The 24,126-nt window shown below is 50.9% G+C and overlaps 1 protein-coding gene across 1 annotated transcript in view; it reads left to right on the top strand.

Moving 5' to 3' along the window:
- Nucleotides 1–4,497: 4,497 nt before the first annotated feature.
- Nucleotides 4,498–24,126, top strand: part of LOC147685100 (uncharacterized) — a 142,192-nt gene continuing 122,563 nt past the window's right edge. The window contains exon 1 of the mRNA XM_086940988.1: nucleotides 4,498–4,634. The gene's annotated coding sequence lies outside the window, so the exon portion shown is untranslated. The remainder of the gene's footprint in view (nucleotides 4,635–24,126) is intronic.

The raw sequence follows: 24,126 nt of genomic DNA, 5'->3' as shown, positions 1-24,126 counted from the left end.
GACATAGATGACCCGACTAGGACCCCCAGACCCAACTACCAAGCCAAGCTTGCATTTGGGGGATGTCACAACCCAAACACCCCACCTGAAACTATGCCACTGCCAGTCTCACCTGGGAACACAAGATGATCATGTACAAACCAATGGCTTGCGGTCCCTGCCCTGGGATCATTTAAATGTATTTTCACTGCATGCACTTTTCTTCGTCTCTGCTACTAGAAGTCTTGATGATAGAGTTGACAAATCAGTGCAGGTAGGCAAGGCTCCATGTTTCCATCCTCTCCTTTTACAAATCCTTTTATGAAGTGACTAACGCCCCCACGTACTATGCCCGGGTTGCAAATAGAGAAGGGTGCGCAAACAAATTAATAGGCAGTGGCAGCTCCTCCGCTAAGGCGGCAGAGCGTTGCCCCACTGCTCCAAATGAAAAATACAATGATAATAACATGTTATTATCAATGTATTTTTCCTATGGACGTCAGTGGCTCACGGAGCTGGGCAGCGCAGGATGAGGTGTTGTTTTCACTCCCTAAGTGTGAATGACTGCTTGGCCGGCACTCTTGGGCCAGCCAAGCAGTTGTGCACACTTTGCATGTTCCCCACCAGGCTGCATTTCACAGCCTGGTGAGGAACATGCAAAGCCCCCCTGTACTCGTCTGAGCGACGAAGCACCGCGCTTGGACCAATCACAACGCTGCATTGCAGCATTGTTGATTGGCTCATGAGAGCCTGCTGCCCTGGTGCTTCCTTCTGCTGCTGCCGCTGGTACTGGGACGGGAAGATGAAGAGGATGGAGGAGAGGCGGCTGTTGTCTGTTTCAGGTAATTTAATTTTTTTCTCCATTCGATTTCCCCCCATCCCTACCCCACCACACCCGTCCGTTAGCCAAGCCAAGTTAGTGCATGAGCCAAGCCATGAAAACGCTTGGCATGTATATTGTGCAACAAACATAATGTAAAAATATGACGATCTCTTTAAAACTATTTTTTTTCTAATCTCTTTAACATTCAGAAGCATTTCACCTCAGTACATCAGATATTTCTGCATAGGATTTATTAAAAGGTCATTAACTCCGTTAACACTTTATCAGTTTAAAAGGGTGTTAGCAGCAACGGTGCAAATAGCCGGGCTCCAAAGGTGTCACTACACTACACATTCATTTCGCATTGGGGCAGCCACCACAGCCTTCCAGGAGGGTATGTCCGCTGAAGGATTAAAACAGATAGGCAGATGGGAATCGGACAAGTTTAAGGTGTACATTCGCCCAACAGCAGACAGATAAGGAAGTTGGAAAGACATGTGTTGCGGCGATTCAATTGGGGGATTGGATATACATTCTGTACAGCAAGCTTTACGTATAATAAAAGGATGATGGGTGACGTGTACTCAACATTTCCGTGCTTCTGTTCCAATCCACAGAATACAAAACAGTGTGGGTCATCGGACACTCATACGTGTCCAGGGCGGCTAACAGAGCTCACTGCCTTGGGTGGAATGCTACGTTCCCATTTCAACGGACAAGGGTGCAATGGTTCGGAAAAGAGGACCTATGCTGGAGAGAATTGTGGAGTGTCATTGAGGAATTACACGCACATGCGGAGGATCCGAGTATTGTAGTAATTCATCTAGGGGGAAATGATCTTCCAGAGATGGGGCGGGGTGACCTGCTGCACACGTTAAAGAAGGATCTCACTAAGTTAGCCAAGTGCATGGGCCCAACGGATATTGTATGGTCCGAGATAATTCCTAGAATGGTATGGGCTGGTGCGTGCTCCCAAAATGGCATGGAGTTGTCAAGGAAGAGGCTAAATAGCTTAATGGTCAAATTTCTAAATGGGGCAGGCTTAGGGATTATCAGGCACACTCTGATTAACTTGAGGCAGCCGCACTATTACAGAGCAGATGGGGTGTACCTTTCGGACACTGGGACGGATGTCCTGCTACGAAATGTGCTAGCAGTGTTGTATGCAAGGGGCTGTTGGTAGTTCGCAAGAATGGGGCCGCAGTTAAGGCATGGGGGGGCCTCGCAGGCAGCGATAGCTCCCGGCGAGGCATGGCGGTACTTACAAAGCGATCCAAGAAGAATACAAAAAGCAGGTGGCGCAGCGGGCTCAGACTACAAACGGGGCAGGCAGGACCCAGGGGGTCACTGGCAAGCTCCCCGAGCTCCCTGTGTTCCAGTGAACCGGAAGTAAACAATTAATTGCGCAACTCGGGTGGGGGCGGGGACAAACGCCAACCCGGAAGGGAATGTGTTGGCCCCGGAAGTGAAAAGGTCACCCGGCCGGGTGGGAACCGGCTGGTTACCCGGGAGTGAGTGGACACCGGATGCAAAAGGGGGCCATCCGGTTGGGGTTAAAGCAGACGCTTACCCAAGGAGTGTTTGGAAACCGGAGGTAAAAGGTTACCCGGTCGGGCCGGAAGCAGAAGCTTGCCCGGAGAGAAAGGAAAATGTGTGTCCCAGGGAGGGGGTTACCTTGGCAATGATAGCTGCACTGAATGTAGGGCACAGTGCAGAGGCAATGGTGGTTAAGGACGGGGACAAGTCACTTTGGAAAAGAGAGCCGCACTGAATGTAGGGCACAGTGCAGAGCTGGTGGTGTAAGGTCCCCGGGTCGCCAGACAGAATTAATTGCGTGTAAAGGATCGCTTGTAAGTGATAATGCTTAATAAACTGCGGCCTTAATTCTTCCATAAAACAAACTGGTGTGGTCTGAATTTTTTGGGATTTGGGCGGTGCGACCATGTGGGGGGTGCCTCTGCTGTGCCCCTTGGTTCGGCCCCCCACTCCCCAGGGGGAGGGGAACAGTGGCTGGACCGGGGGTCTCAGTGGAGGCCACCCCTGGGAGACAGAGCCCAGGCACCAATGATGGCCGCAAGATAAGGGCAGCAAAGGCAGGAAAGAGAAAGAGCGGGCCCACCAAGCATTGGGGCTGGGCCAGCTCAGCCATAAATTTAAGGTAGGAATGTGGTAGGGAGATAAGGGCTATTTAAGGGTGGGCACTGGGCACAAGGCCCTCTTTCTCCGGGGAATTTTGGCAGGAGAAGACCCGCCCACCCACCCTTGGAGGGCCAGGAATCGAAGGGGGGGGGGGGGGTAGACAAAGGGGGTGAGATTTGTCGCAGAGGCATATGGGGGCTTACAAGAGATCCTGTGGTTTCAGAGGAATGGACAACAGGCGGTACTTACAAAGCGATCCAAGAAGAATACAAAAAGCAGGTGGCGCAGCGGGCTCAGACTACAAACGGGGCAGGCAGGACCCAGGGGGTCACTGGCAAGCTCCCCGAGCTCCCTGTGTTCCAGTGAACCGGAAGTAAACAATTAATTGCGCAACTCGGGTGGGGGCGGGGACAAACGCCAACCCGGAAGGGAATGTGTGGGCCCCGGAAGTGAAAAGGTCACCCGGCCGGGTGGGAACCGGCTGGTTACCCGGGAGTGAGTGGACACCGGATGCAAAAGGGGGCCATCCGGTTTGGGTTAAAGCAGACGCTTACCCAAGGAGTGTTTGGAAACCGGAGGTAAAAGGTTACCCGGTCGGGCCGGAAGCAGAAGCTTGCCCGGAGAGAAAGGAAAAGGTGTGTCCCAGGGAGGGGGTTACCTTGGCAATGATAGCTGCACTGAATGTAGGGCACAGTGCAGAGGCAATGGTGGTTAAGGACGGGGACAAGTCACTTTGGAAAAGAGAGCCACACTGAATGTAGGGCACAGTGCAGAGCTGGTGGTGTAAGGTCCCCGGGTCGCCAGACAGAAATAATGGTGTGTAAAGGATCGCTTGTAAGTGATAATGCCTAATAAACTGCGGCCTTAATTCTTCCATAAAACAAACTGGTGTGGTCTGAATTTATTGGGATTCGGGCGGTGCGACCATATGGGGGGTGCCTCTGCAGGGGGGTTAATCAGTAGTCAATCAAGCAAACCCTAAACGAGGCTAGCTTATTTTTATAGTTTACTTTGAGCAACACTATAGTCTTTTTAATCAAGCATAAGAGTTGCTTGTATAACGCACCATCCTGAATGCAAGTGTTCAAAAGTGAGCCCTCGTGTGTGATAAAAAAAAAGGAAACTTTGGGGAATTAAATATTTTTCCACGATAACACAATTTGAACATGCAAGTACGTTGGTATTGCTTATAGGTTATTCTGCAGTCACATTTTACCTCCTGCTGGGGGCATTTAATTTTATTATAGAGAATTATACTTGGGAGGCGTAATTCTGTCTCGTACCACACCCTGCCCCATCAATAGGATCCCAAGGACCGTGTGTATACATACCTGAACAAACTACAGAGAGGTCCAGAACGGCCTGCCTTGTGCGTGGCGTCGTTGCTACGCCTACGTCCCATTCTCTGAAGCAAAGCAATTAACTATGGTAAATGCTGGCTGGCCCTGGCTGTGTGGAGGCCTCGGCGGGTTTCACTTTCGCTTCACTGGATCCGGACTCGAAGGGAGCGGAAGAGCGCAGCCCCGGAGCTCCACACACTTTCGCCTGTTGAATCCCGATAAACTCGGGCGTCTTCTAAGCCAGGCCGGCGCTGGGTGCAGACAAGGGTCGCTATTCCTGGCCAAGGAGAGGAGGCAGCCCCGACAGAGGGGCGGTCCGAGTGGACCACTACACAGAGACACTGGGCGGGGAGGTGAGCAACGTGTGAGAGTGTCTGAGTAAAAATGTACTTCTTAGACAGTTATTTCTGAATATTAGGTGTTCCTCGACTTCCGTGTCAACGCTGTGTACTCTTAAGACCTGCATGGCAAAGCAACTGCGTCTAACGGTGGTTCACGCAGCCCTTGTGAGGAGAATTAATGTTTGCTGGTTTTAGGGCAACGTAATGGGGGAGGGGCGGTGGTGCAGCCACTTCTCAGGTGGATTTGTTCCGTAAGAAAGTGAATGAGGATGAGTGAAAAAGAAAGAAGCCTCGAGGGACATCCCAGATCCCCTTCCCGGGATATTACTGCTGGTTTACGATTTAAACGCCGTATGAATCTCGCCTAGCTTTTGGACAGAGGTGGGCAAGCCATCAAATTGACAGGGAGAGCCGAGCTACGGACCTGGCTTGGCTCTAATCCTGCAATAAGCCTAGTACAAAACTATTGTGAAGTCTCTTTAAAATTAAATAAAGTGTTTAACCCGCGGAAGAGTTTCACTTTAATACATTGATTCTTGTCAGGACATTCAGAGGTGTTTATTGAAACAAGTGATGCTTTTAAGTGGAAGGCACCAGGCAGCTGTTTGGTTTTGTAAAGACATCTTTGGTACATTCTGAAAGCTTATCTTGAAATGCCCGCCCGCAACAATTGGCTTTGTGGTTTGTTGCTAACATTTTATGTCGTTCTATTTGCTGGGTTTATTTGTTTCATGCTGGCTAGGGTGAGTTTGTCCCGCCAAGGGAGCAAAGCCGTTTCACGTTTTCCTCCACAAGTGCTCTTTCTGAAACAGGCCTATGCATTTTGTCCTTATCTTGTCACATTTGCTGTGCATTCAAAGACTGTGGTCAAATGGTAGGCGCTGTCTTCCAAGGGAGCTTAGGGGCTCATTAGGATGGCGTAACAATCGGCGGCGGCGATCGTTACTCCACCATCATGTGAAATACCCAGGTACGGCCCGTACAGGGCGTTATACCGGGGCGTTGACGTCAGGCAGGGGAGGGTCAGGGTGGGGGGTTGTAAAATGTGGGATATGGACCATTACAGGTAAGTACCGAAAAAAATAAATAAAACGAATTTCGTTGCCCATGCTGCATCGCCAAATGTGATGCAGCGTGGGCAACGAAATTCGTATTTATTTTTTCGGTACTTACCTCTAATGGTCCATATCCCGCATTTTACAACCCCCCACCCTGACCCTCCCCTGCCTGACGTCACTGCCCCTGTATAACGCCCTGCACGGGCTGTGCCTGGAAATACCCCCGCCATATTATGATGGTGGTGGTTATCGTGGCGGATGCAAAGTCTGTCCGCCACTTTTCCGCCAGTTGGCAATCATTACGATTGCCGGGCGGAGCTGGGCCACTAATATGGTGGCGGTGCCTAGCAGGCATCATCCCCCATATTAAGATGTGGGTGATGTATAGGCCTTTCCATGGCGGTAATGCCGCAAGGCTGGCGGGGATTGGCTTTGGGGGCCTGTTGCGCGCCCGGGGGGGGCACTTCCCTGCCATTCCATGCACCAAGTGGTAGACACCGGGTGGTGCCTGCCACGTGGTGCAGGAACATGCTATGCATGCCCTTTTACTAGTCCGGAATGGTAAAATGCCAGGATGCCTCCTAATTGGGCCGGTGGGACCGCCCAGGTCTGTTGGTCGGTCCCATCACCGTTATGATGGGGGGGTGGACTGATGTCCGCCTGCAATCATAATGAGCCCCTAAGTGTTTACGTTTCTTTCTTTGACTTGAAAGCGAGAGGCTTTATCTGACAATCTGAGAGTGTGAAAGGAGTGGCTTTTTCCTCGGTAATGGCAGTTCACTATCACATCATGCATGTTCCATTCTATGCCACTTCACTCTATGACCCTCCACTCTACATCACCCAATGGGACACCTCTCTACGACTCTAGCACACTGTATTCCACTCTACTCTACTGTACGCTTTGCTACTTCACTCTACACTGCTCTACTCCACTCTTTTCCAATTCACTGTTCGCCACTCTACTCCACTATTTGCGACATTACACCACTCTACTCCAATGTAGGACATTCTGCAACACTCCACTGTACTCCTCTCTATTATACTTCACTCTACGCCACTTCACTCCACGCCACTCCACTCCACTCCGCTCTATCCCACTCCGCTCTATCCCACTCCACTCTATCCCACTCCACTCTATCCCACTCCACTCTATCCCACTCCACTCTATTCCACAACTCTTTGCTCCACTCCCGTCAGTGACACTCTTCTCCAAGCCACTCTATGCCACTTCACTCTAAATAATCCTACTCCCATCCACGACACTCCACTCTACGCCCCTCTACAAACTCCACTCTACTCATGCTAAACTACTCTACACCACACCACTCTCCTCAACTGTACACTGCTCTACACCTCGACACACCGCTCTACTCCACGAGACACCGCTCTACTCCACGAGACACCGCTCTACTCCACGAGACACCGCTCTACTCTACGAGACACCGCTCTACTCTACGAGACACCGTCCTACTCCACGACACCGCTCTACTCCACGACACCGCTCTACTCCACGACACCGCTCTACTCCACGAGACACCGCTCTACTCCACGAGACACCGCTCTACTCCACGAGACACCGCTGTACTCCACGAGACACCGCTGTACTCCACGAGACACCGCTGTACTCCACGAGACACCGCTGTACTCCACGAGACACCGCTGTACTCCACGAGACACCGCTCTACTCCACGAGACACCGCTCTACTCCACGACACACTGCTCTTCGACACACCACTCTACTCCACGACACACCGCTCTACTCCACGACACACCACTCTACTCCACGACACACCGCTCTACTCCACGACACACCGCTCTACTCCATGATACTCCACTCTATACCACACCACTCTACTCCCTGACCCAACACTCCACTCTACTCCACGATCACACCACCCTACCACACAACACTGGATCACACTTCGCTCCACAATATTCCACTCCACTCTGCCACTCTGCTTTACTTCACTCTACGACAGTTCACAGCACTTTTCTCCTCTCTACGCCACTGCATATTAAGAGGCTCCATTCCATGTCACTCTATTTTATGCCCCTAACATTTAGCCATGCTGAACATGCATAGACGAGACCTGTTGCCTTTGTCAATACTTGTTTTTTGCAGCAAACATACCATGAAATCTCATATTTGAATGTGATCTCATATGTGATAATGAAGAAAACGGAGGCTTGGTGATATAAAATATTTGTAGATGGTCATTCAATGTGTGAGCAGGGCAGCCCGGATTGATCACAGGTTCTATTGTTTCACATTGTGCAGTTTAGCCATTAGATTGGTATCTTTTTCTGTCTTTGGTTTTACATCTAAAGCTAATGTTTAAATTACTGGTAAATCCATTAATCCAAGTCCTTTTTTTCCCGTTTCAGCCGTCGCCCACAAGAAGATTGTCTCCCCACACTTTCACAGACCTATTTTTATTACTAGTAAATGAAATGCAATCAGGTCCTTTTCCATAAAGGCCCGGATCACCAGCATCACATCCTGTAAATAGCAAGCAAAAACTACTAATCTCCTGCAAATTACATTTCCAGAGGGAATGAGGACAGGATATAATGACGGTAATGGGAATGAAAAGGCTCAAAGTAATTAAACATTACTTCCTTGTCTAGTGCCCTGTACCTGTCATCACCCATGAGACATTTCAAAGCTCAAGGTCAGTCAAGGCCAACTTGATTAAAAGAAACAACATTCAGTGGTCCTTAATCACTGGGCACCGTCCCATCATAGACCCAGCATACAGAATGGACAGGCACAACATGACTGCTGGCACTACTTGCGTGCACTGTACGTACAAGATATATGCCTAAATATACCCCGACTGGGGGCGTGGCCAAGATGGCGGCGTGAGCAGACGTGTTGCTCTGTCACTCCCGCCGACGGCCCACCGTAGCACCGGCTTTTGGCCGTCTATAGCTGCAACTGGCCCAAACACCAGGGCTGGCTTGGAAGCGGAACTCGCGGGGATCCTGTCCAGGTGTGTGGCGGATCGCAGGAGCGCGTATTCCCGTGGTGGGCAGATAGCTGTAAGGCCGGACCGGGAGGCCGCGAAGTGTGGCCCTGGGGTGCCTAGCAGCAAGGATTGGAGGCCGGACAACGGAGGGGCGAGTCCCGGAGGGCCTAGCTGGAGGGGCGGCCTGACCTGGTGGTTCCCTGCCGCTGAAGTTGTCATACACAAATCTGCCCCCGAGCGGCGAAGAAGCGGGCCCCATCAATGAGGGGAACGGAGGTGAACTGTACTCGCCTGCCATTTTGTGAAAGATCCTGCGGGGCCTAGATGGGCTCGAGACTGGTTGAGGGCCCGGTGGCGGTACTGGGGCTCTCCAGCTGCGGCGTTTGCTTCCCTGGGGGCTGCCATTGGGGGACGGTCTGTGGCGTTGCCCACGGCACATAGCAGAAGTTCAAGGAGGCTGTGTGATCGGGCGGCGGCGGGCCGTCGGAGTGAAGGCGATTCACTCGGGACTGACTGGGGCCGGCTAACTGATGCGCTGGAGGCGCGAGTGTCGAAGGGGGACCCCTGATTGCATACATACCCCCTGGACCTTTGCAGCAGTGCGCTCGACAACATCCCACGTCTGAGAGGGGCGACAGCGGGGAACCGATCACCAAGGCCTTTCTGGAATCTATGTTTGTTGTATTGAGGGAGGATCTCCAAACACTCAAGCAAGACCTAACGGCAGAGATTAAAGACGTCTGCAGAGAAATGGACGGTATCTTCGAAAGGGTCGCCGAGCTGGAAGACCAGAGTGATGGGAGTGACACGGAGCTGGCAGCACTCCAACAGGAGGTCCTTAGGATCCACGATCCACGATTAGCAGGTGGACCTCCAGTCACAACTCGAGGACCTAGAGAATCGCTCCCGTCGCCACAACATCCGAATTCGGGGCGTGAGGGCTGATGACGACACAAGTGACCTCTTCAAATACACTAGGGAACTCTTCAACCATATTCTGGGAAGACCTCTGGAGGCGGACCTATGTCTGGACCAAGCACACAGAGTGGGCCCTCCGCGGGCTATGTCAGCCCCACCGCCCGATATCCTGGTTTGCATTCAGGACTACCGTACTAAAGAAGACATCCTCCAAAAGGGGTGCCAAATGCACCCCCTGACATTCTGTGGCCAGACACCTGTCCTATACCAGGATTTAGCAGCACTCAACGCTGCAAAAGCGAAGAACCTTCAAGCCCATCACAACGCATCTCCGACAACGCAATATCACTTATAGCTGGGTCCATCCATTTCGGCTGGTGTTCCCGCATGGATAACAAGTTGTATCAGCTGCACTCCCTGTCAGAGCGTTGTCGACTGCTTGGTGTAGAGCCCCCTGCTGAGGAAAGCGGAGGGGAAGTCCCTAAAGTGGATGCGGATGATTCTAAGCCCCGGTGGCACCAACAGGCCCGGAGACGTCTCCCCAAAAAGCCTCCTCCTGCCAAAACTTCAAAGGGTCAGCAGTCGGCTCTTGAGATTCTCTCTGCAGAATTGGCCAAATCCCAACCTGGCTGAACCTTACGGTCCCAAATGGCCGGTTTGACAGATTTGTATTGTGCCCTGGGCTGTCGGTGGGAAGGGGGCCACTTGAGACCACAAAGTTTTCCCAAAGATTACTCACTTCCTATTACCAATGGATGATGGACTACGTGTTAATGTTTTCTCTTTTCAATCGTTCGGCGCTATTGTTTTTGGAGCGTTTTTTTCCCCCCTTCTTTTGGTGTTCCTTGTCCACCGTTTTTTATCCGCTGCGCGTCCTGGCCTGCATCTGGCCCTCCTTTTCGACAACTGCTATGCACCTACAATGTTGGGGAGGCTGGTCCCCATCTAGAGTGCGTTTCCCAGGTCTCCCTGCATGACCCCTAACAGGCTTAAGATACTCACCCTGAATGTGCAGGGCCTCAATAATCCTGTTAAGAGTAAGGCAATACTGTCCTGCCTAGAACGTACAGGAGCAGATATATGTCTACTTCATGAAACGCATTTATTGGCGAGAGACTGTCACTGTCTCAAATCACCCCGATTCCCGTCCCAGTTGTTCTCTGGTCCCACAAAATCAGCGGGGTGGCCATTTTGGTTGCGCAGCGATTCCGCGGGGACATTTTACACAAAGAAGCTGAAATCAAAGGGTGGCTCCTCACTTTTCGTTTCGCACTAGGCGGCCTCGCATTCACCATTGGCTCCATTTACTGCCCCAATGAAGGCCAGGAGCAGTTCCTGCACACAGCACTCACGGAGGCGACAGCTACAACATAGCGTAGACTTCTCCTGGGGGGGTGACTTAAACTTAATTTTCAACAACATAGATCTAGCCAACGTTCTAATCAGACAGGAGCATTATCCGCGTCCGGCCTAGCCCGACTACGCAACCTAGACCGTCATGACCTCTGGCGCTGCGCGCATCCACACAGCCGCAAATTCTCCTACTATTCCAACGCACTCAAAACATACGCTCGGTTAGACTACCTGCTGGCCTCCACTCCCATCCGCGCATTAGTCCAGGACGTAGACATAGGGGTGGCAGTGGTAGAGCAGGTACAGCAATCCATAAAAGATTATCTCTCCCATAATGCAAACACAGACACTTCTCTATCCACGCAATGGGTGGTGCTGAAGGCGGTTATTTGGGGGGAACTGATAGCCATATCGACCGCGGAGAATGTAGAATGGAAGTGCAAGAGTGACGATCCTTCCCAGAAAACAAGAGAACTAGAGCAGATTCATCAGCGAACGGGAGAGCCTCGGGTGTGCCGTTAACTTAAAGCCATGCGACAACAGCTAGCCTCCCTGAATCAAGATAGAGCGGAGTACGCGGCTCTCCGGCTGCGGCACGCTTACTACGTGGGTGGCGACAGATGTGGCCGTTTGCTTGTCCAGAAGTTGAGAGAGACCCGCCAAAAACAAGGGGTGAGGGAGATCCAACAGGTTGATGGTAGGCGAGTCTCATCCGACCCAAAGATTGTGGAGACATTCCGGGACTTCTATGCCCGTCTTTACTCTGGCTCCTGCCTCGCTCTCGAGGATGGCGTCTATTACCTAGCTCCTGAAGGATTTTCCAGCCTGGCGAAGGCTCAGGCAGGCCACCTAGATCGCAGCATTAGGATTGAGGAGGTTATTGCGGCCATATCGCTACTCAAACCAGCTAAAGCCCTGGGACCAGATGCCTTTTCCTCTAATTTCTACAAAACGTTTTGCACGATATTGGCCCCATGCTCACCAAGTTTTTTAATTCATTCGCCGAACCTGTTGTGATCCCGTCGGAGATGCTTGAGGCCTCCATAGTGGTCATCCCGAAACCAGGTAAGGACAGGACGGTGTGTGGAGTGTATTGGCCCATTTCCCTCCTCAATGTTGACCTCAAGCTTTATACTGGCATAGTAGCGGCACGCCTCGTGCCCTACATGCCTGAGCTTCTCGACCCGGACCAGGCAGGGTTCATTTTCCAACGTCAGACAAGTGAGAACGCTAAACGGGTACTCCATCTTATTGAAAAGGCCTCTCGGTCGCGAGGGGAATATATGTTCCTTACCGTCGACGCCGAAAAGGCCTTCGACGGGGTACACTGGCCATACCTGGAACAGGTTTTGACCCAAGCAGGCATAGGGGAGAAATTCCGTACGTTCATCCTCAACTGCTACAAATTCCCCTCGGCGATGGTACGTGTCAATGGCCACACATCTTCTAGTTTCCCCATCGAGAGGGGCACACGTCAGGGATGCCCCCTGTCGCTGATCCTTTTTGCCTTCTACATGGAGCCACTAGCACACCGCCTTCGCACCCATCCTGGGATCTACGGAATCTGGTTCCGAGGTTACACTCACACGGTTAGCCTGTCCACCGACGATGTCCTGATCTCTATATCTGACCCTCTCAACACACTTCTGTTATGCTTAGCAGAGTTGGAATGCTTTGTCTTGGCGTCAGGATTTACATGGCTAAATCCATAGCGCTCAATCTCACCCTCGCGTCCCATACCCGTGCGCATCTCCAGACCCGCCACCCCATATAGTGGGCGACCAAGGAGATCCAGTACCTAGGGATCCAACTGTCCTCCTCCCTGACAGATATAGTGCACATCAACCTCACCAACTTGCGTCAGAAGATTCGCAAAGAACTGGGTCAATGGAGGCACTACCCGCTTTCCTGGCTTGGTAAAAATAGCTGCGATCAAGATGACCGTCCTGCCTCAAATCCTATATATATGGGTGGAGCGGGGACCCTTGCAGGAGTTTGTTCGCACTCACCCTTGGGCACTGCTGTTGCTTCCTGCTTGCTGCTGCTGGGTGCTGGGCTCCTGACGCCGTTGGTGATCCCCGTTGACGGCGCCTCCTACCACCTTGGCTGCCGCGGGGAGGAACTACGGTTCCCAGCATCCCTAGCGGCCGGATACCACCACCACTTCCTGTCCCGCGCACCAGGCGGTGCTCAAAATCGCGGAGCTCCCTCGGTGGAGCGGGGACCCTTGCAGGAGTTTGTTCGCACTCACCCTTGGGCACTGCTGTTGCTTCCTGCTTGCTGCTGCTGGGTGCTGGGCTCCTGACGCCGTTGGTGATCCCTGTTGACGGCGCCTCCTACCACCTTGGCTGCCGCGGGGAGGAACTACGGTTCCCAGCATCCCTAGCGGCCGGATACCACCACCACTTCCTGTCCCGCGCACCAGGAGGTGCTCAAAATCGCGGAGCTCCCTCGGTGGAGCGGGGACCCTTGCAGGAGTTTGTTCGCACTCACCCTTGGGCACTGCTGTTGCTTCCTGCTTGCTGCTGCTGGGTGCTGGGCTCCTGACGCCGTTGGTGATCCCCGTTGACGGCGCCTCCTACCACCTTGGCTGCCGCGGGGAGGAACTACGGTTCCCAGCATCCCTAGCGGCCGGATACCACCACCACTTCCTGTCCCGCGCACCAGGAGGTGCTCAAAATCGCGGAGCTCCCTCGGTGGAGCGGGGACCCTTGCAGGAGTTTGTTCGCACTCACCCTTGGGCACTGCTGTTGCTTCCTGCTTGCTGCTGCTGGGTGCTGGGCTCCTGACGCCGTTGGTGATCCCCGTTGACGGCGCCTCCTACCACCTTGGCTGCCGCGGGGAGGAACTACGGTTCCCAGCATCCCTAGCGGCCGGATACCACCACCACTTCCTGTCCCGCGCACCAGGAGGTGCTCAAAATCGCGGAGCTCCCTCGGTGGAGCGGGGACCCTTGCAGGAGTTTGTTCGCACTCACCCTTGGGCACTGCTGTTGCTTCCTGCTTGCTGCTGCTGGGTGCTGGGCTCCTGACGCCGTTGGTGATCCCCGTTGACGGCGCCTCCTACCACCTTGGCTGCCGCGGGGAGGAACTACGGTTCCCAGCATCCCTAGCGGCCGGATACCACCACCACTTCCTGTCCCGCGCACCAGGAGGTGCTCAAAATCGCAGAGCTCCCTCCGCGTCGCGGACGCGCGCGGACGGCGCCGGGCGGAGCCCGGGCAGAGGGCGGGCCGTCTGTGGCCGTCCGGGGCAGGAGGAGGCAGGGCAGGGCCACCCCCCTTACATCCACCGTACAGGTCCCAGTTCGTGGTGCCTCACTGTGGGGCCGGAACCCAGCATGTCAACACGTTCCGGTAAGGCCTTGAGGGGTGGCGGTGAAAGTACCCCTGGGGGCACTATGTTTGGCTCTATGGACAAGTTCCTTACTAGGGTGGCGGCTGTCATCGACAATGAACTCGCCATATCAGAACGGCGCCTTTCTCTTGACTTTCCTCCTTCCAAAAGCACATCTCCAGCAACAGTGTCGTCCTCACTAAACTCTACTTCCCTTGCACGCTTGCCTGGGGACTTACCTGGGGATTCTTACATTGCACCATTAGAGGGTGGTACAGATGGGGCAGAAAACTCGCAGACTGGTAATCACTCCACCAGCCCTAGTGCCGTGCTTATAGAGCCCTGCACCGAGTCTTCCATAGCATGTCCACCTGGCAACCAGTCCCAACACTGCCCTGATGCTCCTGCTCTCGACCCACAACCCCCGCCTAAGACTCGTTCTACTCAGGGGCTCAACAAAAGGAAGGGGAAAAGGGCAATTAACATTCGAAAGGGCTGTCCACCCTCGCTTACTAAGCACGCCAGGTGCCCGCCCCAGAGGGGTCTTTCTTCCCCGGGCGCCGTAGGACCTGTATCTTCAGGGATTCCCATTACCGCTCCAATTGCAGCTGACACAGTACTACCTCCCTTGCTGGTCCCATCAGCGCCTGACCTAGCCAATGTGGGTCCCTCTCTGGAGTCGATCGAGAAGCTGGTCAGGTCTCTTTTGGTACCACTTACTGACCAAGTTAAGAGGTTGGGGGATAGGCTCGACTGCTTTGAACAGGCAACCAGGGATAATTTCTTTTCCCTCAAAACCCTGTTCAAACTTCAGCCAAAGCTCAGTGAGAATAAGACAGACAGGATAGATAAGAACACTAGGATAGAGGTTCCAGAGAGACCCCCTCCAGGAGAGCAGCTGCCGCGGCCGCCCAAGCGACCAGTCTCTGGGAATACTGTCTCGGTTGCCCCTCAGGATGGCCCTAGGCAGACAAGGCCGAATGTCTCCACCCATGCTGCCCAAGTGCATGCTATCCCTCCCCCAGTAGTAACAACCTTGGCACCTACTCAAGGCCTAAGGCAACATCAGAAGGGAGGAACGGGCTCAACTTCGCAAACTGGGGCCGCTTCACCTGTTACAACTGGTGGCATAGCATCAACCCTTAAGGCTATACCCATTCCTGTCCCACCCACAAACCCTCCTCCCTCAGGCTTTCCTCAGAATATCAGACGAAAGTGTCCCCCAGTTAACCTCCCCCCTGAGTGCCACCCGTATGTTGTTATCCTCACCAAAGTCCCCCCTATCGGGAGTTCCCAGCAGGAAAACCATCAGGCACTTAAGAATAAGGTCATCCACTGGCTGAGAGCCAACAGGCCCTTGCCTTCGGGAGTGGATGGTATAATTATTGGGGTACGCAGGGTGGGATGGATTGGAAACGGGAAAAAATCTCTCGAAGGGGATTGCGTGGTGATAAATTTCCAAGATGTTAGGGTTGCCCATCTGATATGCTCCCAAGGACAATCCAAGGTTGGAACGGGTATCGACGTAGTCGACTTAACATTCTTTTACCCCCGGTCCATTACGAACTCTTCCTCCTTTCACCTTGGGCAACCCACCCACATCAGCAGTTCTGGGGGCCAATTTCCTGTGGAGAATACCGTTCACGGCCACTCTCCCCCGGGAGTTTTCCCACAGCAGCTATTCCCAGCTCCAGTGATACCGAACTGGGGATCCTGGGGTTGCTGACTCTGGGATGTTTCCGGGGAGGTCCCTGTGGCTCCGAGCCCTGCTGTTGAGCCAATACCTTACCTTAAAACAAATAGCCCTTCGTTCTCATCGCAAATTCAGGCTACAGCCGAGTTTGTAGAAGAGCAAGGGGAGACCGGGGCATCTTCTAACCTACTGGCTAGCCTCCCTGGTGTGGGTGTTTTGGACATACCGCTCCCTGTTGAGGATTGTCGCATTACGGCTGTGACGGACCCCCCGATTAGGGTTTTCAGCTGGAATGTGGCGGGCCTCGAGAGGAAGCTAGCGCTGCCGGACTGGAACGAGCTTGTGGAGCAATACTCCATATGCCTGTTCCAGGAAACCTGGAGTCGGGTGCCCCTACACAAGGCGGGATATTCCACCCACTTTTTGCCGGCAGTACATAGTGCAACTGGTAGGGGCCGCCCCTCGGGTGGCCTACTCATCTGGGTGGCCTCAAAACTTAATTGCAGGGTGGTGGAGCGGGACACTAATTGCCCGGATCTCCTTAATATATTGCTGAGAAATTCCCAGGGCCGAGTCATCTTAAACATTTTTAACATCTACGCCCGAGGCACAAAGGGGGGTAGAGAATCCCCAGTAATAGCCTGTCTGGAAGCTCAGCTCCGCTTATCTTCCCATAGGTCCTGTACCCTGTTGGCGGGTGACCTGAACTGCACTTTTGAGCCTCTGGACCTAGAAATCCTAACAGACCAAGAGGAATATGATAGTGGGTGGGGGATTCCGCCCCTCGAGCTTAGTCCTATTAAAAAGTGGACAGAAGTGGCCCTCCAGATCAACTCACTAGCTATGGAGTTTGGTCTCAGGGCTGCTAATGGCAGGACAAGGTCCGACAAAGCAGGGGCCCACACCTACAACAGGCCAGGGCACATGTCACGGATCGACTATTTTCTCCTTGACATACACCTGTGGAGCATGGTGGAGGACATATATATTTCACACCTTGCCCCTCAGACCTCCCGTTGGTTGGATTAAATAGATCCAATCTGACCTTGCACGCTTTATTTGGAACGGCCTCAAACTGCAGATGAAGCAAGTTTTGACAACGCTTCCCCCAGAGGCGGGGGGCTTGGCGTCCCCGTCCTCCTACTTTATTACCTAAAGTCAATGTTGTAAGCTCGGACTACAGTATGGACAGTGGTTCCAGTATAAAAATGTGTACACACGTTTTCAAAGTTTAACATGATGAGGCTATGTATTATGCTCCCAGAATGCTCTCCAATTTGATGCAAATATATGCAGAAGCTTGAAAGCAAGATTGATGATTCTTTGCTTTCAGAATAAAATGTTCATAAAAAAATGAAAGGAGAAAAAAACCATTTTGTTAAACTACTGTAAAATGTCAGGTACCATTTCTTTGCAGCATCATTTAGTAGCATGCGTTGATGCATGCTAGTATTTCCAAAAAATATTCATAATGGAAAATCAGTGTAAACAGTTTCAATAATATTATGGGGAACAAAAATAAACAAGCACTAGCAAAGCCAGTATGTCTGAAATTGGTGGTCAGCTTTTCAGTTTTGTAAATGTGTGACTTGTTTTGGCATGGTTTTTGTAAAACCTTATTGATGTCTGAACTGCTGGGCCCTCACCATTATAACAAAAATTGGCAAAAGCAAAAATAGTTTTTGGTCACAAAAAGCACACACTGCCACGGTAGTTACTGGCACTGAACAAAACTACTTTGTGTGCCAATATGCTCCGTGTGAAAAAACAGAATACTGTCACTCAAAGGGAAGGCAGCCGATACAGGGAGAGAGAGACAGAATTTTAATAAACGCAAAAGGTCATGGTCAAACCCAGACCAAATTAGGTGCCCAATTATTAAAGAAAGTCTCAAAAGTGCTCTCGTTCCAGGGGCCACATATTTTCATCCATTTACCCGGGCAGCCCCTGCTCTCATAGACCGCCCTCTCCGCCTGCATACACCAGTTAGTCTATCTTAATAGAGTTGTGTCTTTCAGAATGGTGGATGCATGATTTGTTAACTTTGGCTACCCTATGAAGGGTTTAAAACCATCAGTGGAATATTTGAATGAATTGAATAGGTCAACTATTGCAACAACTTATCGATCGATCGATTTACCTTGTCCTAGGAAGGGTGGAGAGTAGATCAACTAGATGAATGTCAGCTTCCTGGGGAGAGGTTCAGAAAACCTCCATTATGGAGATTTGTAGAGAAGCTACACAGACTATTCCTTCAATGTTTGCGAAGAATTATCGTCTTCCATATTCTGATCTGAGATATAAGAGTTTTTGAAGCAAAAGTCCTTTCTGCTATTGCCCAATTTGTGTGTTGGTTTTCATGATCAAAGTTAACTTTTGTGAGCATCACTGAATATTGGTTTCCTTTGTACCCCTTTTAATGACCCATCCCTATTTAATGTTGACAATGTGACATTGTGAGGTTCAGTGGATTAATGAGACTGTGATTCATTTAATGCAGGCATTGAGATTTTGTGCTGATTTATACTATATTGTAACTAAACTAGGTGCGACTTTCGAATGTCTTGAAGGTGGAATTGCACTGTATTTGTTTTATTTGTATTGTTTTATGTTTATTTTCAAATAAAAAAGATTTTTTTAAAAACCAACATTCAGTGATGCTCACAAAAGTTAACTTTGATCATGAAAACCAACACACAAATTGGGCAATAGCAGAAAGGACTATTCCACTGATGGTTTTAAACCCTTCATAGGGTAGCCAAAGTTAACAAATCATGCATCCACCATTCTGAAAGACACAACTCTATTAAGATAGACCAAGACTGCTCTCCTGCCATCCAAAAGGAGAAACAACTCCTTTTCAGGGTACGAGGATTCAGGAACCAACTGCGATACCACCACCTTTTGTTCTAAATAAAAATGAGATTTGATCTTCAGATTAAAAGAAGGACCTAGTCACCAAACTAACCTATTTGGGAATATCCAGAAATAAGGAGATCTAAGTGAGAGAACCCTCCCCTGTCCCACTACCTTTTGGCTGAGGTGATTACCACCAATGAAACCACTTTCCAAGATTGAAACTGCAGTGAAATCGATTCCAAGGCTCAAAAGAAAGCCACTAAATAAACCTGTGCTTAACCTCTGTTAGCTTGTAAAAAAACAGTCATGCTTAACTTGGAGGCAATGCATAAACTATGTATGAGACACTTAAACAGTAATAAAGTGGGAACACAAGGAAAATCCGAACCCAATTTAGGAGAAATGGAGAATATTTTATTAAATAAAATGACACAAAAACTAACAAAGCCCAACAAGTAGAAATGGAGATATGAATTTTTAATTGAAAGTAGTGCCACAAAGCGCCAACTGAGATTATCTGGTCGTGTTGAACCTGGTCAAAGTCAGAACTTAAGGCCGCCTGCAGTGGAGTACAAGTTGAATACAGGAACCAGATTCATCTGCGTGGAAAGTTCTACTTTTGACATAGAGAGTTTTATGGAGAAAAAGTGGCCGTCTGTGGGGCAAGCTGTATCCAAAGTGGGGCTGGTTGATAGCGGGCTGGTGAAGTTCAGGGTCCTGTTGCCGTCGTTGATGAAGAAGGGAAAGCTTCGAGCTGGCAAAGTCCGCAGTCTGTGCCCAGGAAGGCTTTGACCTCAACATGTTACTTCCTGGCATCGATCCCAATGAAGCTCTCTACATGGGAATTTCCTTCAGCAGGACATGCATCAAGCTGAGACTGACAGGCGATGTGATGGCTTCAGCTTTGATGGCAGTCCCGGTCTCCAGGAAGCAAGTTGGGAAAAAGTTCTAGGCTTCACTTGCAGTTTAGGGACAGGAAGTGTGCATTCTTACACCAGCCAAGGGTCCAGGACCTGGGGGGAACCACTTAGGATTGAGGATTCACTCCCGATATAGGCCAGCAGCTTGGTCCAGGGCAAATCCAGTTGGTACTGGTCGGCTTAACAGTTACAGGAAACGACTTCTGGGTGCTTCATTTAAAAAACTTTATTTAAATGAAGACTTTATTGACATTTTCAGCAAAACAAAAGAGACATAACTTCCTGCAGTGTAAAGACAGGTTTGCACAGTGAGGCTGCTAGGCAGTTTATCAACTCACATACAGTTACATCAGTAGTTATCATACAATGAACTTTTGCATTCGATACCCCCATGAGTCAGCAATATATTGAGTAACAGAAATTAACAACTTAGAGGGAGCTCTTATCAATACCTGCCCCACAGGACCCTCGTCAATGTTATCACAGCACCTCTGGATGGTGCTTCTTGTATCCTTGTAGCCACTATTGAGATCCTGGGGTCAAGGCAAGCAGGTCCAGTCTTCCTTAAGGTGCTTCAGACAGCAGGACAGTCCACATGTATGCCAGGGCCAGCCTATGGGTGGGGAAAACTCCTGGCTCCTGGGTAAAAGTTCCCAATTTCTGCTTATTTAAAAACTGTCTCAGAGTACTCCACTCTCCCTAAATGGCAGAACCTTCCTCTATCCGAGCTCCCCTGATCCCCACCCAAAGGTGTGGTTTTGAAAATGGGCAAACTCTCTATTTTGGTCACTCCAAATCAGTTCTGGGGAAGCTCCCCCCTCCCACTTGGTTTGGAGCTAAGTTGACTAGGCAAGATAAAAGGGAGGCACGCCAAGATATGAGATACATCTGCCAGTGACAGAGTAGGCATCCTCTGAAGTGAAGGAAGTGGCTAGGCACACCCCCGGCCAACCTGGTCAAGAAAGAAAACCACCTCTTCGTAACCAAGCTCTTTGCCCACTGAATGGGAGTAACCCACTCCTCCCCTCCGTGCAGCCATCAGGAGTCAGTTGACACTGGACACGGGCAGGAAGTCCTGTTGAACTGGAGAAATCAATGCAAAGCATTGCGTCCATCTCGACAACTAATGTTGCTCGCCTCCTGGGAATCTGAGACGGGGGTCGGGCACGCGCGGCGATTGGTATCTGTGAACGCGCACGTCCATGCCGGCGCCGTGCACAAATCCCTCCTCCGATTCCCTGAAGTGCGCAAACACACACACACACACACATACATACACACATGCCCACACACACGCAGGCACACACACACGCACGCACACACACACGCTCACCCACACGCTTCTCACCGCTGCTGTTGGGGACAATCGCTGGGTCCTCGGCTCCCGATGGATGGGTGGGCGGGGGCGACGCGGCCAGGGGCTCCTGAACAGGGACAGGCTGACAACTTCCAGCCTGCTACCTTTCTGCTGCTCCGGCGGGACCTGCGGTGTGCTTCGGGAACGGCGGCTGCGGTGCACGGGCGCGGCAGGCCGGCAGCTGCGCAGGATTCGTAGCCCCTGCACTTCGGCCGCCTCCGGGACTCCGCCCTGCTAGCGCGCCATTGGCTGAGCGCCCCTCAGCGCTGGCTCGTCGCTTGCTGTCAGGTGAGTGTGTGTGTGTGTGTGTCGGATCTACTTTGAACATGTGAGTTCCAGCGAGGTCAACTCGTACTTTTATCCTTATGACGACGACAAATTGATATCAACTAGTTAATAATAATTCAATTTTTTTTAAAAACGTTATATTTTGAATTAGCAGTTGCATAGCCATTGCTGCCATCGCTATAGTATCGCGGCGCCTTTTGATAATGCATGGATGTGTTTCCGACGTTTCCGTGGCAGACAAGGGTCTGATTCAGTTTAGTGTTGTGGCCAGTTATTGGGGTGGGTTTGCTAGTTTTAGCAAGTTGTAAGTGCTTCTGGGGGGCGAGAGCCGGGTGTATTCAATGGCATGCATGTGTCCGCGGTCGGGATTGGTGCGCCTTGCTTGACAGGTGTGCATACGCATTAAGAACCTATTGATGGATGTCTGAATTTCTAAATAGTTACATAGTGGGCGCTGTCGATTTATATTGCCATGTTTTTGCCCTTAAGTGTGCCTAAAGCGCTTTAGCAAAAGCGCTATATAAATAGTGCATCATTGTGTCTCCTCCTCTTCAGTGCGGTGGGGGCTATAGTCGATATCTCTGCTCCTCTCTGAGGAGCATCCCTCCTCTCTGGCTACAACCCCTGCAAAAAGAACCGCCCCACCCCCTTCTGCCTTTCCTTGTAGGGTCAAGGCATCTGTGGGACGCTTCCTCGGGCTGGACACGGCTTTAGGTGTTGTATGCCCTTCCATCTAGTGGCTCGGGATTCTGAGGGACTGTAGGCAGAGTGTTACAAGAAACGCAAGTCAGAGGGGCTAGGGGGCTGCAGTGACACTTTAACCACACGAGGGATAGGATAAAATACAGGCCTGTCGAAGGATCTATCATGCTTTTAACAAAGGAACCAGCATGGTTCGTAAAACAATAACTTAGCATTAAAAAAACCCAGCTCTAGCAGTACACCCTGAGAACCTCTGCACAATGAGTGGGGTGTGGATGGGTCGGCTTGGCAGCTGACCAGCCCCGAGTGGACAGTATCAAGGTGGGATGGGTGAGGGTGCTGTTTCATGTCTGATATTTTAGGGGCATTGTTTGGCACACGCGCTCTCATTGGCATACGTGGTTTAAAATGACATGGGAGGATCACTGTTAATTAATCGAGGGAACTGTGCCCCTTTTTCAAGAAATGGAAACAATAAAAAATGGACAGAGTCTAGCGGTGAAATCACAGATTCCGACGCTACCAGACCTTGATTCAGATCGCCGTTTACACTCTTGCCCAATCTGTGTTCCCCTTTAGAAAAATGCTTTACTTTTTTGTCTGCTAAAAAATGGGGCGCCGCGCTTACCATGGGCGATTCGGTTTGCAGTGTGTGATACAGAGGAAATGTGGTGCATTCAAACATTCATTCTGCTTTTCCAAAGGTGTGTGAAGTGACGACGAACCTGTGCCGCTCCGTGCTAGTGTGCGTGAGCACACAGGCCAGTGTTTTTATTTGTGCTGCCTGGTGAGAGAAGAGGGGAAAGCGCCTAGAAAGGATGCTCCCCAGCTGGAGACCCACACACCTTGACAACCCTTTGCAGAAGGAGCTCAGTCCATTAAAAAAAGCAAGCACTCCCTGTTGCCATGCACACTTCCGCCCAAGAATGCCCAGATTCCAGATTTCATTGTGCCATACACTGTCTCACAAAGATAGCACAGTCTGAAGGAAGTGACGCTCTTGTCAGCCGAGGACAGGTGCTCGTCGAAGACGTACAGTGACAGAGTGGGCGCATTGCCGAGCTCTGAGTGGCATGGTTGTGTGTAGGAGTAAAGTTAAGGTAAAGTGCGTGGGTTGAAGCTAGCTGACACCCTGTGCCAGACAGGGGCGCTTTAATGCATGAGCCAAGTGGGCAATTGCCTAGGCCCCCACATTCCCAAGGGGCCCGTCCAAAAGTTAACTTTTTCTCTATTTTACTTTTTTCTACTTCCCCATCTCAACCTTTAACGTATGATGCAATGTTTGTCATTATGGCGCTTGAAATAGCGGGAAATGTGTAACATAATTCAGTTGTTCCAAAAATTGACTCTTATAATATGTTTTGCCCATGCCAGGGCCCACTAAATTCTTAAGGCAACACTTGTGCCAGGGGGTCAGCAGAATGGCTGTCCCATCTTGTGCATAGGGCAAGAGTCATTAGTCATTTGTAGGTGCAGCTGTTGTGTTGCACTCTTATGTAGCGCACAAGTGCAATTTACGCGCTAGCGCAGTTAGCGGACTGTTTGTGGGTTGCACACTATAGACCGCCAAGGGGGCAGTGGCCACGAGATGGGTGTTGACATATCCCTTCATCCAATGGGTGTGTGCAAAGTGCTGTGGATATTTGTCTAAATTAGCAGATACTACTTCGTTTTTTGCTTTCTTCGTTCTTTGTTTCTTGTGATGGTGTGAGTAGGTCACTAGCAGAATCTCGATTAACTGTACTTTGTGTCTTGGGAATCGCTTTACTTCCATGTGCCTCCGTCCCTTTATCTAGCAAAACAGGGGGTGTCTAGAAATAGGTTAAACCTAGCTACTAGCCGCTATACCACTGTCACATCTATCTTCAGCCGCTCGTCAACATGGAGCTTACAGAGAGATGCGTCTGACAGCTCGTAACAGGATGTTGCTAAACTTCTAGGAAATGGCCTCACAAAGCTTTTTGTTCATGTATGATCTTAAGGAGTTGGGGATAAGTTTAACAGTGGGGTTTAAGCCAAGTCCAGAGCACACAAAATAAGGGTAAGATA

This window comes from Lissotriton vulgaris, chromosome 10 (assembly GCF_964263255.1).
Source record: "Lissotriton vulgaris chromosome 10, aLisVul1.2, whole genome shotgun sequence".
NCBI lineage: Eukaryota > Metazoa > Chordata > Amphibia > Caudata > Salamandridae > Lissotriton > Lissotriton vulgaris.
The sequence above is the reverse complement of the archived record's forward strand: the minus strand, read 5'-3'. Positions and strand labels throughout refer to the sequence as shown.